General features: G+C 48.0%; 1 protein-coding gene across 2 annotated transcripts in view; it reads right to left on the bottom strand.

Annotated features, from left to right (window-relative positions):
- The window catches only part of PEX5 (peroxisomal biogenesis factor 5), a 349,012-nt gene that overhangs the window by 259,685 nt on the left and 76,184 nt on the right, over positions 1-13,143 (bottom strand). The gene's annotated exons all lie outside the window — the stretch shown is intronic.

The following is a 13,143-nucleotide window of genomic DNA, read 5'->3' as shown; positions in this document are numbered from 1 at the left end:
CCCATTCCCCCCTCCCCCTCCCACATTCCTCCCCCAAACGGAGGGATGACCGCCCTATACCCCAACAGGAAAAACAAAAACAGTGGCATCAACGCCTGGGGGGCCTGTGAGGTGGCCTGGCGGTGATGCTCCGAACCGTGAGGCAGTGAACGGATAGCTGTATGTGCCCGTTATTAGTGTCCGTATCCCTCTAAAGGAGGTCCCGTGAGGGCGGGGGCAGTTATGGCAAACACAATGTAAATCAATCTATCGGGGAAAGCCGACTACGTAGCATAAAACAATGTGCAGCAGACAATATAGGCCAAAAAAAAAAAAAAAAAAAAAATACAACAAGAAAGCAACTGGCTTAATTAGGTGCAGTCAAGTGTTCTCGTCGGGACACCATAGGACAATGACAAAGTGCTGATGGGCCAAAGCAGTGCCGAAGTAGGATAGAGAGGTATCCGCTGATCGAATGTTCTAAAACAATAGTGTGCCAGTGATAGTGTTCGCTAGCAGATTGTTTCAACCAGGAAAGCGTTCGTCTATGAACCTAGAGGCTTCCTCAGGCAACGTAAAAAAATAAACACGACTGGCGTGTTCAACACGTAACTTAGCGGGATACAGCATAGAGTATTTCACCTGGAGGTCGCGTAATCTCTTCTTCACTGCAAGGAAGGTCCTGCGCTCCCGTTGTACTGCTATCGAAAAGTCCGGATAAAGATGGATCCTAGCACCACCTAGGAGGAGATCTCCCTTGGCCCTCGCCGCCCTGAGGAGAGTGTCCCGATCTCGAAAGTTTAAAAGCCTAGCAATTATCGGGCGTGGAGGCGCTCCAGGTTTTGGTTTCGCCGCGAGAGAGCGATGGGCCCTCTCGATCGCAAACTGCGGGGAGAGTTTCGGGGAGTCGAGGAGTTGAAGCAGCATACTCTCCACATAGTCCTCCATAGGTCCTTGCAGACCATCCTCCGGAACCCCGACAATGCGGAGGTTGTTGCGTCTCGAGCGAGACTCCAGGTCTTCATTTTTCTTCTCCACTTCGGCAACTCGGGTGGATAGCGTAGACACCTCTGCGCGGAGAGAACCCAGGCCGTCCTCGGCAGTGCTCACCCGCTCCTCAATCTCGGTCACTCGACCATCGGTTCTCTCCATGTGCGCCTTGATGGAGGATATCGTGCCATTCATATCGTCGAGCTTACTGTGTATAGTGGTAAACCCTTCGCGGATAAACTCCAACATTTTCTGGGAATCGGGTGGTTCCGGGGTGAGTGAGGCGTCTTGTGTAGATGTCTCCCCTGCAAGGGGGGTCGGGGGTTTAGCGAACATGTTGATGGAGGATTGCTTCTTGCCGGTCCGTGTCGACATGTCGCCGATGCAGGGGTAGGCCCAGGTCGCGCCGAGCAACGGGTGTATCGGCCCGTGCGAGATCAAGGTGGCCGGCGGGAAGAATTCGGCTGGAAAACCGCGTTACGGTTGTAGGGGGGGCCGATGGGACTCAGTATAAGGCGCTGAAGGTCGGATAGCAAACAGCACACCGCCCTGGATGGGGCAGCGGAGCGGAACGCTCAGGAGTCCGGAGAGGGAGCCGCACGCCGAGCGCGGGGCGCCCCTCCCCCACACAGTAGGCCGCACGCCGCGGGGCTCAAGTGAAGGGCCCTGGAGCCGGTTATGGGGATCAGCAGGCCGGCGGCCCCGCCCAGCACGCAGAGGTCCGAAACTCCGCAATGGAGAAGGTCCGGAGATCGAAACTCGCACAGTAGATTCCCCGTCCGGTTAATGACCCGCGCCGGGGATCAGCTTCGCGTTGTGCCGGGGCAAACAGGAGATTTTCAGCATGAGGTTGCCGCACGGGACGGAGCGATGAATCAGGCGGCCATCTTGCTTCGAGCGCAACAGCGCCCCCCCGACACTCAGATATTTCTGAGAGTGGAAAGAACAGAGAAGTAATTTGAACTAGTGGAACACTGCCTAAAGGAAGTACAAACAGTAACCAACCAGTTACTGTTAAATTCCAACAAAACTAGGTAGCACTGTTTGGCTGTATGTGCCATCTGCACCAGACGAAGCAGGGATGGTCACCTTGTTTCTTGGGTTCAGAATTGGAGTTCTCCTCAAAGATAAAAAATGTGGGTTGTATCTAGGAAGACAACATGGGGAGTTGAGCCCAAGTTAGTGTGAAAGTTCAATCCGTGTTTTACAGACTACGGATGCTTAGGCAAATTCTCCCGTTTCTAGCAGACAAGGATCAGGCCTCAGTCGTGGGGACTATTCTAGATTGGACTATGGAAACGCTCTGCTGACGGGAATCCCAGAGGTCCAACTACAAAGATTGCAAGTAGTACAAAATGCAGCTGCTAGGGTAAGATTTTACCACCCCAAAAACCAATCTATCTCCACTCTAAGACAGTCTTTACACTGGTTGGCTATGAAGGAGTGTATAGACTAAAGTTATGTGTCTTATGTTCAAATGTGTGAACCTACTTGCACCCAGTTATTTGGTGGATAAAATCAATACTTATATTCCAGGCCTCCAACTTCCCTCTAGTGACAAGCGGTTGATGCAAAAACCTTGGTCTAGATATTTGAATAAAGGGGACCTTCGATTTGGAGTGTATGGTCCCAAACTCTGGAATAGTATCCCAGAAGCTATCCGAGAACATAAAAATCTTATTTCATTCCGAAAGACGGTGAAGACCCACCGGTTCGGTTAATGGTGTTCCGCCAGGTTGAATGTTGATCGGTGTAATCCTTTTTTGGTGATCGGTTCCTCACAGATAGGAGAGTTGAACTTTCTGTAAACATCGGCGCCCAGATCCGATTAATTTAGTCAGATGCGCGATTATAAATAATCAAATCCTTCTAATATAAACAACCTTCCAAAGATGTGTCCAGTAAGTAAGGAAAACAACCGTACATGTGTGTGTTCTGCAAAAGGCACATTATACATCTAATTTAGCTGCTGAATGCGAAGCGTTAGAGTTTATCGGACTTGAGATTTCGTCTTTCTGGTGTATCGGATGCTTACCTCCTAGCTAGATTATCTTCTTCATACAGTGTAGGATGATGGAGAAATCTGTCAATTACCATGCTTTAAGCAGTGGCTTATGTGCCGCGTGCCGAAGGAAATGCCGGTGAGCACCCGTGTCTTCTGAAATGTGCACAGTTGCTATGGCGATAGTACTAGACATAAATGATGTCTAGTTCAGTCTCGAGTGGGTGAAGCAGGCAGCCATATTGAAATGCGGTATATGTGGTGTAGTGCAACTAATCTGAATAGTGATTAGTACTCCGCTTTCAATTGTGGTCATGTAAATTCATACCAAACATCAGACTCACTAATAAAACAACTCATCTGAGAAATTGACAGTTAACGCACTGGTTGTACTTGGTGAGCTAGAGCACAATACATCGTATATCACTTACTCAAAACCGTCACACGCAACCTCAAGAGATATCCTGTATTTCACATCACCTCTGTGGAATCCTAATGGGAGCCTAGGATTGTCCAAACATTATTAAACAGGGGACTGTTCGACAAGGGGTATTACACAGGTAAATATTCCAATGTGACACACTGTGTCAGGATTAGTCAGGCGAATACAAAGGCAGCGAATATGGCAAGGGAAATGTGCACACAGGAACAACGACTCATGTATGCTAGAACCCAGGAGTGCAAATAGAGTGTGACATCAAAACCAATATATGAAAAGGGATGTGGGGTAAGCACCTGATCGCGAGGAAAGTCGGCAAGCGCCTTGCCCCCAATTGCTGTTACAGGTACTGACAGCGCTAAACCCACGTGGAGGGCAAGCAATGACAGGATCTGTGAACTAACACTCTTGATGGTATTAAATAAGGGAACTAAAGAACTGTACTCACAAGGACACGATAAACCTCTTGAATGTCAGCTAGCCCACGAATCCTGTTGATGAAACTGGGACCCCGAAAGGCTAGAACAGCAATGGGAGGAAAACTAAATACCTAAGTTGGAATAGTGATTACAAATTAGTGAGGAAAACATAAGCATTCACACAGGAGCTAGCTACAACCGCACACCACACCTAATAATCAAATGGGAAATAAATGCAGAAGTGCTATGGAAAACATGGAATGGATCCCAATAGAAGTAAGGATCAGGAGCAGGGAAAAAACGAAATAACCAATGCAAACTTCTCCCTACCCCTCCAAGGAAAAGACAGGAAGCTAATCTAAGAGGAAGGCTAAGGCATACGGGTTTACAGCAGCAAAGGACAGAGTCAAAGAAATATAGAACACAGACAAACTGGGCTGCATCTAAAAGGGGAAAGCACTGAGAAATGCTGCCTGCAAACAGAGGAAGACAAAAAGGGAATCAAGGGAGCAGAAATCAATTAGCGCATGAATCCGAGATTCAGGGCGGAGGAACAAGAAAACAGGAACTAGGAACTAGGTACAAAGGCAAGGAACAAAAAACAAGGGACTAGTCACAACAGGAACACTGCAAACGATGACCAGCGCTGGACTGAAGTAAGACTGAGGCTTTTAAAGCTGCTTAACGAGCACACGCCTCAGGTGTGCTGATTGCTGCACCTGCAGCCACAGCTGTTACCTATCCTCCACCCAACCTTTTCCTGCAAGGGTGGAGGTGGAGCAGTGGGCCAGGCATTCTGGGAAGCATAGTCATTTGGTTAAAGAAGCATGCTGGCTGCCAAAAACCTGGAATGGATCCGGAAGGGAAGTAGCTTGGAAAATAGGGATTTAGCGCTCCCAATTCATCACAGCACTGTAGCATAAGGTGCGGAGGAAAGGTCCAGTAGGGAATAAACCCCAAATCATGCCCCCAAGTGGTGGGAACGGGAGCGAAGGGAGCGAGTCGTGACAGTATACCCCCTCCTACGGCCGTCTTCGGGTGCCCGCCACCCGCACGAGACATCTTCTTTCCATGATGGGAGTGCTTTTTCTTTGGAGGTGGCACTGATGGAAATGGTGGCCTGTGGGCAAAGGCAGATGGACTTCCATGATAGGAGTGCTTTGTCTTTGGAGGTGGTACTGATGGAAACGGTGGCTTCTGGTGAGGAAGAGACTCATGGTTCGAAGAAAGGCATGAAGGACTTGCAGGACCTGAAGCAGAGTTGGAAGGTCCAGGAAGCTCAGTCACTGGGAGTGGACCCTTATAAGTCTTTGAGGAGGGAGGCAGGCTGGTGCAACATGCCTTAGACAATGGTAGAAGCCCTGTTAGCCTTTCTGCCGAGAGTGGACATGCGGGAATTGAGGAAATTGCTGGCTTCAGGAAAGGTTTATGTTCAGCCATTAGAGAAGGTGGCGGCTGAGGTAGAGGTTCAGATTTTCTTCTGTCATCCATCTGGGAAAAGGCTTGTGGTTGAAAGTGACTAAGGTTTGACTGCACATGTTCTAAGCCTTGGAGACCTGAAAGTCCAATGGGTTGTACAAGGCTGGTACTCCTGGTGACAGTCGTGTAACCACCTTGTTGCACGTGGGATACAACAGCAGGGACGTTTGGCATACTGATAGGAGTGATAGACGCAGTACTTGGTATTTCAGGCACACTCGCAGAAGGAGCAATAACAGACACATTTTGAACTGCAGCAGTCATTCCCTTCCTTTGGCTACTAGCACCCAACTGGTGCTTCTTGGCGGAATTCTGTTGCACAAGTCCTGTAGGTAATACGCCGGTCTGCACCACCCCCTGTGCACACCCAGGTGAGTGGTTCTGACTCACCACTTGGTCCAGCTTGATGACTCTGAAGCGGGAGCTGGCAAAACTCTCAAACTCTGATGCTGCATTTTTAGGAGGCTCTGATGCTAAAGTGAAGCAGTTGGGAGAATCGTCTTGTGGAATAGGCAGGCATTCTGGTGCTCCTCCTGAAGCAAAAGAAAGGCAAGCTAGACGTTCATCGACAGTAAATGGTTGGGATTCAGGAGGAATCGCTGGAGCAGAAGAAAATACAGCAGGATCTGATGGTGTAGACAGGTATACCTCTGATATTGGCAGCGAGGCTAAGCAGGATACAGGTGTCTCATGAACTGAAGGCAAATACTCAGTATATTCCAGGACTGAAGACATGCACTTTTGATGGACTACCGGAGGCTCTAAAGCTGAAGGATGATCTGCAGGATGAGTCACTGTAGCTGAAGACAGGCAGGCCAGGGGAAACCTTGAGGCTGAAGGCATGCAAGTTGAAGCAATCTCGGTTGCTGGATACAAACATGTCCAGGTCTTTGGGACTGGCTCTTGAGTAAATGGCAGACATGGCAGCGGTTCATTGGTTGAAGACACGTGTGCCAAAGATGACTGCAGGGCTGTGGATTGGATCATAGAAGAGTCAATGGTTGTAGGAGGACAGACAGAAGTCTCAGAAGTTGACAGACACATTGGTGGCTCAGGAATGGAGGGCACCTTTAGGGCAGTAGACTCCTTGGCACCAGTAACCAAAGACTGAGCTGTACCCTTGCAGTCCCTTTCTTTAGTGGGTGACACAGAGTCTCTTTCTTTGTAGAAGTCAAAATCAACCAGTGGAATCACCATAGTAAAGTCTCTGTTAATCAGGATTTTGTCAATTGTCCATTCCTCTGTTTTAGCTTCTGAAAGAGGCAGATTATCAATCAACAGTTCAGGAATCGCCTGCCGGTTTTCTGGTTCTGTATACTGTGGAATGAGTCCATCAGAACATGAAATCTGTACTGTCTCTGACTGTTCGTATTGATCAGAATTGGCAGAAGGAAGAGTGAACCCAGAGGTAACATCGTTTTCCACATCAGCTTTAACATCTACTTCAGTCTCAGCAGCTGTATCAAGAGCAGGGCCTAAGCCTACTGTAGTGACTGAATCTGTGTATGCCACCATTGTGGATTGTGTTTGGTAATCAGAAGCTTGTATGTGTGCTAGCTCAGATTTATGACAAACTGCTACACAGGAAATTTTAGGTAAAGGAGTGGCTTGTAAATCTTCAGCTAACTGCAATCCCAGACAAACAGCAGAACAATTGTTAGAAACTGTGCCCAGATTAAGCGCTGTGCTAGACGAAAGACCTTCACTCCCAATAGATCTAACATAGTGACAAATATCATGGTTTACCAAAGTCTCTGCACTCAGGGGCTGAACAGTGTTCACTTCCTCAACATCAACAGATAAAGTCTGAGGTGTATTCAGTAAAGAGTGCAATGTTTTATTCTCCTCTTGTAAAGAAATGAATTCTTGTCTTAACTCCTCAAGCTTAGCTCTTAGCATGCCCTGCATTAACTGTACATCACTATCAGTAGGCACAGGGGGAGGCATAGTGGCATCAGGGCTGGATCCTGCACTAGCAATCTGGATGTGCACCGATTGTACATTGTCCTCTACTGCTTGCAGGTTCTGTGATTTATAGTTTCTCTTACCAACTTGGTCTGTGTTTCCCTTAAGCAAACTATTGACATTAGACCTCTTGGCATTAGGGACTACAGTATGTACCTGTGCAAAGGAGTATGCTTTAGACTGAGGGTAGAAAACAGAAGTTATGCAAGGAACCCCTCCATTCTTTGTTTGTATCATGAAACTGTTCTATCTGAGGTGAAGCACAACTGGAATCATGGGGTTCAACAACAGAGGTACTCTTGTATAATAAGTCTAACAGTGTGTTGTTTTCTGCGGCTAAGGCTTGCGCTGACATAGAATCGGGATCAAAACAAAAGATAGAACTAGGATCAGGCAATGTAGGATGCGCCATCCTATGGGAAAAATACTTTGCACGTAAATGCCCATTCGTGACAAGGAGTTCATTTAAGTCAGGACTAGTGATTTGATTGTCACAGGTAAATGTAGGGGAAGCTTTCTGTACAAACTTGTTAGAGGCCTTGCTGCCTTTCTTTCTTAAACTTGCCATATTCAATGGGAATTTTTGGCTGGTCATTCTGTCAGGATTAGTCAGGCGAATACAAAGGCAGCGAATATGGCAAGGGAAATGTGCACACAGGAACAACGACTCATGTATGCTAGAACCCAGGAGTGCAAATAGAGTGTGACATCAAAACCAATATATGAAAAGGGATGTGGGGTAAGCACCTGATCGCGAGGAAAGTCGGCAAGCGCCTTGCCCCCAATTGCTGTTACAGGTACTGACAGCGCTAAACCCACGTGGAGGGCAAGCAATGACAGGATCTGTGAACTAACACTCTTGATGGTATTAAATAAGGGAACTAAAGAACTGTACTCACAAGGACACGATAAACCTCTTGAATGTCAGCTAGCCTACGAATCCTGTTGATGAAACTGGGACCCCGAAAGGCTAGAACAGCAATGGGAGGAAAACTAAATACCTAAGTTGGAATAGTGATTACAAATTAGTGAGGAAAACATAAGCATTCACACAGGAGCTAGCTACAACCGCACACCACACCTAATAATCAAATGGGAAATAAATGCAGAAGTGCTATGGAAAACATGGAATGGATCCCAATAGAAGTAAGGATCAGGAGCAGGGAAAAAACGAAATAACCAATGCAAACTTCTCCCTACCCCTCCAAGGAAAAGACAGGAAGCTAATCTAAGAGGAAGGCTAAGGCATACGGGTTTACAGCAGCAAAGGACAGAGTCAAAGAAATATAGAACACAGACAAACTGGGCTGCATCTAAAAGGGGAAAGCACTGAGAAATGCTGCCTGCAAACAGAGGAAGACAAAAAGGGAATCAAGGGAGCAGAAATCAATTAGCGCATGAATCCGAGATTCAGGGCGGAGGAACAAGAAAACAGGAACTAGGAACTATGTACAAAGGCAAGGAACAAAAAACAAGGGACTAGTCACAACAGGAACACTGCAAACGATGACCAGCGCTGGACTGAAGTAAGACTGAGGCTTTTAAAGCTGCTTAACGAGCACACGCCTCAGGTGTGCTGATTGCTGCACCTGCAGCCACAGCTGTTACCTATCCTCCACCCAACCTTTTCCTGCAAGGGTGGAGGTGGAGCAGTGGGCCAGGCATTCTGGGAAGCATAGTCATTTGGTTAAAGAAGCATGCTGGCTGCCAAAAACCTGGAATGGATCCGGAAGGGAAGTAGCTTGGAAAATAGGGATTTAGCGCTCCCAATTCATCACAGCACTGTAGCATAAGGTGCGGAGGAAAGGTCCAGTAGGGAATAAACCCCAAATCATGCCCCCAAGTGGTGGGAACGGGAGCGAAGGGAGCGAGTCGTGACACACTGTGGACAATTGTCTGAGAACATTCATCTCTCACAACTCATAATCACCTAAAGTGATGTTAATGTGTGACCTGAGAACTAGAATCAAGGATATGCCTGCCATGGTTCTCAGAATGTAAAGCAGTCAACTTGGCTATCAACAGTTAAGTTGTCTAACAAACTGGTTCAGAGGAAACAATTCAGATCCCACTCTTCGTTAATTCCTTTAGGACTCAAGGCATCTAACTGATCTATCCAAAAGGCTTCCCTTTGTGCCCTTAATCTTTTGAAGTCTCCCTTTTGGCCTTTTGTATCAATGGTTGTCATGATGTCTACCCCCGGAGCACCAGGACAGGCCCAGCACCCCCGGGAGCAGGCATCATGCCCTCGGGTAAAAGCCCAGCGGCCCCTAATAGGGGCTCTTTGGACTTTGTCCTGGCACCTTTGGCACCAGGCTCATGTTGGACATCAGTCCTGGCGCCATAGGCGCCAGGCTCATAAAAGAGGGCGTTTGGTGCACTTACCTGATGCAGACCATGCTGCATGAAGCCTCAAGCCAAATGAGGCTTAGGAGGGACTATTTTATCAAAGGAACTATTTTACTTGGGTGGGGACCGTGGAAGAATACTTACCTGGAACTTCTTCCAAGGATATTTAAACCACGCCCGGACTGCCACACGTGCTTCGCGTTGCTCTGCATCTAGCAGCTGAACGCTCACCGTGCCTGCTCCTGCATCTTGCCTCCAGCCACGCCCGCCTCGATCTTGGGATACCTGAAAGGAAGGAAGGGAAGAGAAAAGGTGAAAACCAAGAACTTAATCTAATTTCCTACCTGTGTCCAGAACCATCACGCCAGCGATCCTGAAGATAGACATTCCTTAAAAGCATTGCGCTACTTGTTGCAGCGCCGCGCATCACTCACCTGCCTCGTGGGCTCTTCACTATCCACCGCGACCTTCTGGGCATTCCGCCACATCTCTGCACCTGCAGGGGAGAAGTAGAGACAAAAAGGTGAGCAGGAGGAACAAATGAGGAAAGCCTGATTTTCCGTCACAAGACTTACCTGGCCATATTTGACAGAACCACTCCTCATTTCGGGTCGGCGCCACTTCTTGGCTTGGTACCGCACCCCAGCCCCTAAGGGGAAAAAAGAAAGACATTACTAGAGGGATTCAAAGACATTTAAAGGGATCATTTTATCACGAACTCACCAGAGTTTATCTCCGGCAATATCCCTCGAAGCATCACTTCCACTCTGCACCTGAAAATAAGGACAAATCGCAGGTTAAGAAAAGCAAACAAAGAGAAGACTCTACTCTGGAACTTTTTAAACTGCATACTTACGGCATTTCGCCTTCCGAAACCAGTGAAGTAACTGGTCAAATACGCGCCCCTGCACCAGAAGCAGGATTGAGAGCTCATCCATTCAAACATTAAGGTGAGCCTTGATTGGGGATTTCGGAGGTGGTCAGAAAAGAACAAAGGGGAGGTGGGAAGCAATCCCAATACTCTGCAGTCAGTTAATCCCCCTTCTCCACCTACCGAAAGATTTTTCTACGGACCAGACAAGCCAGATTTGGGGTTCCAGTTCAGTCGGTGTTTCGAATCCTGTGCATCACGCTTGAAGAGGTCACAGCAATCCAGACCAGGTCAGCGCCTCCGTGGGAGCCAGGTTAGCGTTACAGAACGCAAAGCCTTCCTACAAATTACCACCCAGGCGCTATGGAAACTTCTGAGACTGATATGTTGGCCCAATTACTGCGGGAATTACGGACCGAAGTACATGCCGCTCGTCAAGAGACTAATGCCCTCAGGAGGGAACTAATCATATCTAAGGAACAAACTGATGACCTGGCTAGGCAGGTATTGCAAGGTCAAGCTGGGCAAACCCCTCTACCTGGTTCCGGGGGGAATTCTGTTCCTGTGGCTTCAAGTAACCCTGTGCAAATCAATCTACCTGGAAAAAATGCCGCTGGCTCCACCTGAACGCTTTGCTGGGGACCCCAAACGGTTCGCCGTATTCATGAATCAATGTCGTTTGCACTTCCTATGCAGACCTGGGGTCTTCCCTAATGACCAGACCAAGGTAGCTTTTGTGTTGTCATACCTTAGCGGCTGTGCTGCCGATTGGTCAGTACCACTGGTTACTCAAGATGACCCAATCCTCCGGGATTTCAAGCAAGCATGGAGAGATTATTTGCTCGACATTCTCAGGGACAAGCTCTGGATGATGAACTTCTATCCCTGCGACAGGGCAACCAAGACCTCCTTTCCTACATAGCAACCTTTAACAGACTAATCGTGGAAACTGGGTGGCCAGAGGATAAAAATCACATTATTCTATCGGGGTCTGCGCGGAGAACTTAAAGATGTCTTGGCCCAAGTTGTAAATCCGCCCCAAGAATGCACAGAATATATAGACTTAGTGGTCCAATTGGATCACAGGCTCCAAAACCGAAAAGCGGATCGGTCCAAGTTTGAAACCCGGGTGTTGGTCAAGACCCACGTCACTCCCAAGGGTGCCGATGTCTCCGAGCCTATGCAAATTGGAGGGGTTAGAGGACCTTTAACCCAAAAGGAACGTGAAAGGAGGCGGCAGTTAAAATTATGTCTTTATTGTGGGAACTCTGGACACTTTCTACGAGATTGCCCGGCAAAACCGCCCAAGAAGGTGGTAGGAGCCGCTGATAAAAACCATGAAGACTGTTTCGGGAAACGACTCAGCCCGACAAGCGTAGGGGTCCGCTTGCCGAGCTTGAAAACTAACTCTCAGACCTCGCATTCATTGTGCCAATGGTTCTCGTAGATCCAGAACAGCCTAAGCGGTTGCATGCAATAAAGGCATACATCGATAGTGGGGCTATAGGACACTATGTGGATCGTGAATTGGTCTCTAGGATTAACCTCCCTCTGCGTCCAAAAACCAGCAAAGATGTCATCACCACAGTCGATGGAACTGAAATTGCCTCAGGACCGGTAACACATTCCACTACTGAGGTGACTCTTATTGGTCCGGACGGCCATCGGGAGGCAGTTGTGTTTGATGTAATCAAGGCCCCACAGTTTCAGGTTATTCTTGGAATTCCTTGGTTAGAGACACATAATCCTCGAATTGATTGGTGAGCAAAGAGAATAACCTTCCCGGATTGTGCACAAACCTGCTACCCAGAAAATCTGAAGATTAGTCTAGCATCTGTAACCTCTGTCTCCATGCAACTACCTCCGGAATACCAAGACTTTCAGGACGTCTTCCAAAAGGAACAGGCCAACACGTTACCCCCCCACAGATCGTACGATTGCCAAATCGATCTGGTGCCCGGTGCACAACCCCCTTGTAGCAGGATTTATGCCCTTTCTGAACCTGAGAACCGGCATTTGAGACAATATTTAGATCAATACCTAGCCAATGGTTTCATTCGCCCGTCAAAGTCCCCGGCATCCTCAGCTTTGTTCTTCGTGCCCAAAAAAGAAGGCGACCTTAGAGCTTGTATCGACTACCGCGCATTGAACCAGATAACGGTTAAAAACCGTTACCCTCTGCCTTTGATCCCTGAACTCCTTGACCAGGTGAAGGACGCTTGCGTATACACCAAGTTAGATCTCCGGGGGGCTTATCATCTGGTGCGAGTAAAAGAAGGCGACGAATGGAAAACTGCCTTCCGTACAAAATATGGTTTATTCGAATACCAGGTGATGCCTTTTGGGTTGTGCAACGCGCCTGCTGCCTTCCAATTCTTCATGAACGATGTCCTTCGGGAACTTATCGATGTTTGTGTTGTCGTATATATCGATGACATTCTTGTGTACTCCTCTTCGGAATCTGATCACAGAAAGCATGTCCGGGCCGTCCTTGAGAAATTGCGCCAGCACAAACTGTTTGCTAAACTGGAAAAGTGTGTTTTTCATACCACCGAGGTGGAGTTTCTTGGATTCATCCTGACACCTAATGGGGTCCGAATGGACTCACGGAAAGTGGAGGCCATCCTCAAATGGCCATCTCCTAGCTCGG

The sequence above is a fragment of the Ambystoma mexicanum genome, chromosome 3p (assembly GCF_040938575.1).
Source record: "Ambystoma mexicanum isolate Mex_15411 chromosome 3p, UKY_AmexF1_1, whole genome shotgun sequence".
NCBI classification, from domain to species: domain Eukaryota; kingdom Metazoa; phylum Chordata; class Amphibia; order Caudata; family Ambystomatidae; genus Ambystoma; species Ambystoma mexicanum.
This window is presented reverse-complemented; position numbering and strand designations above follow the sequence as displayed.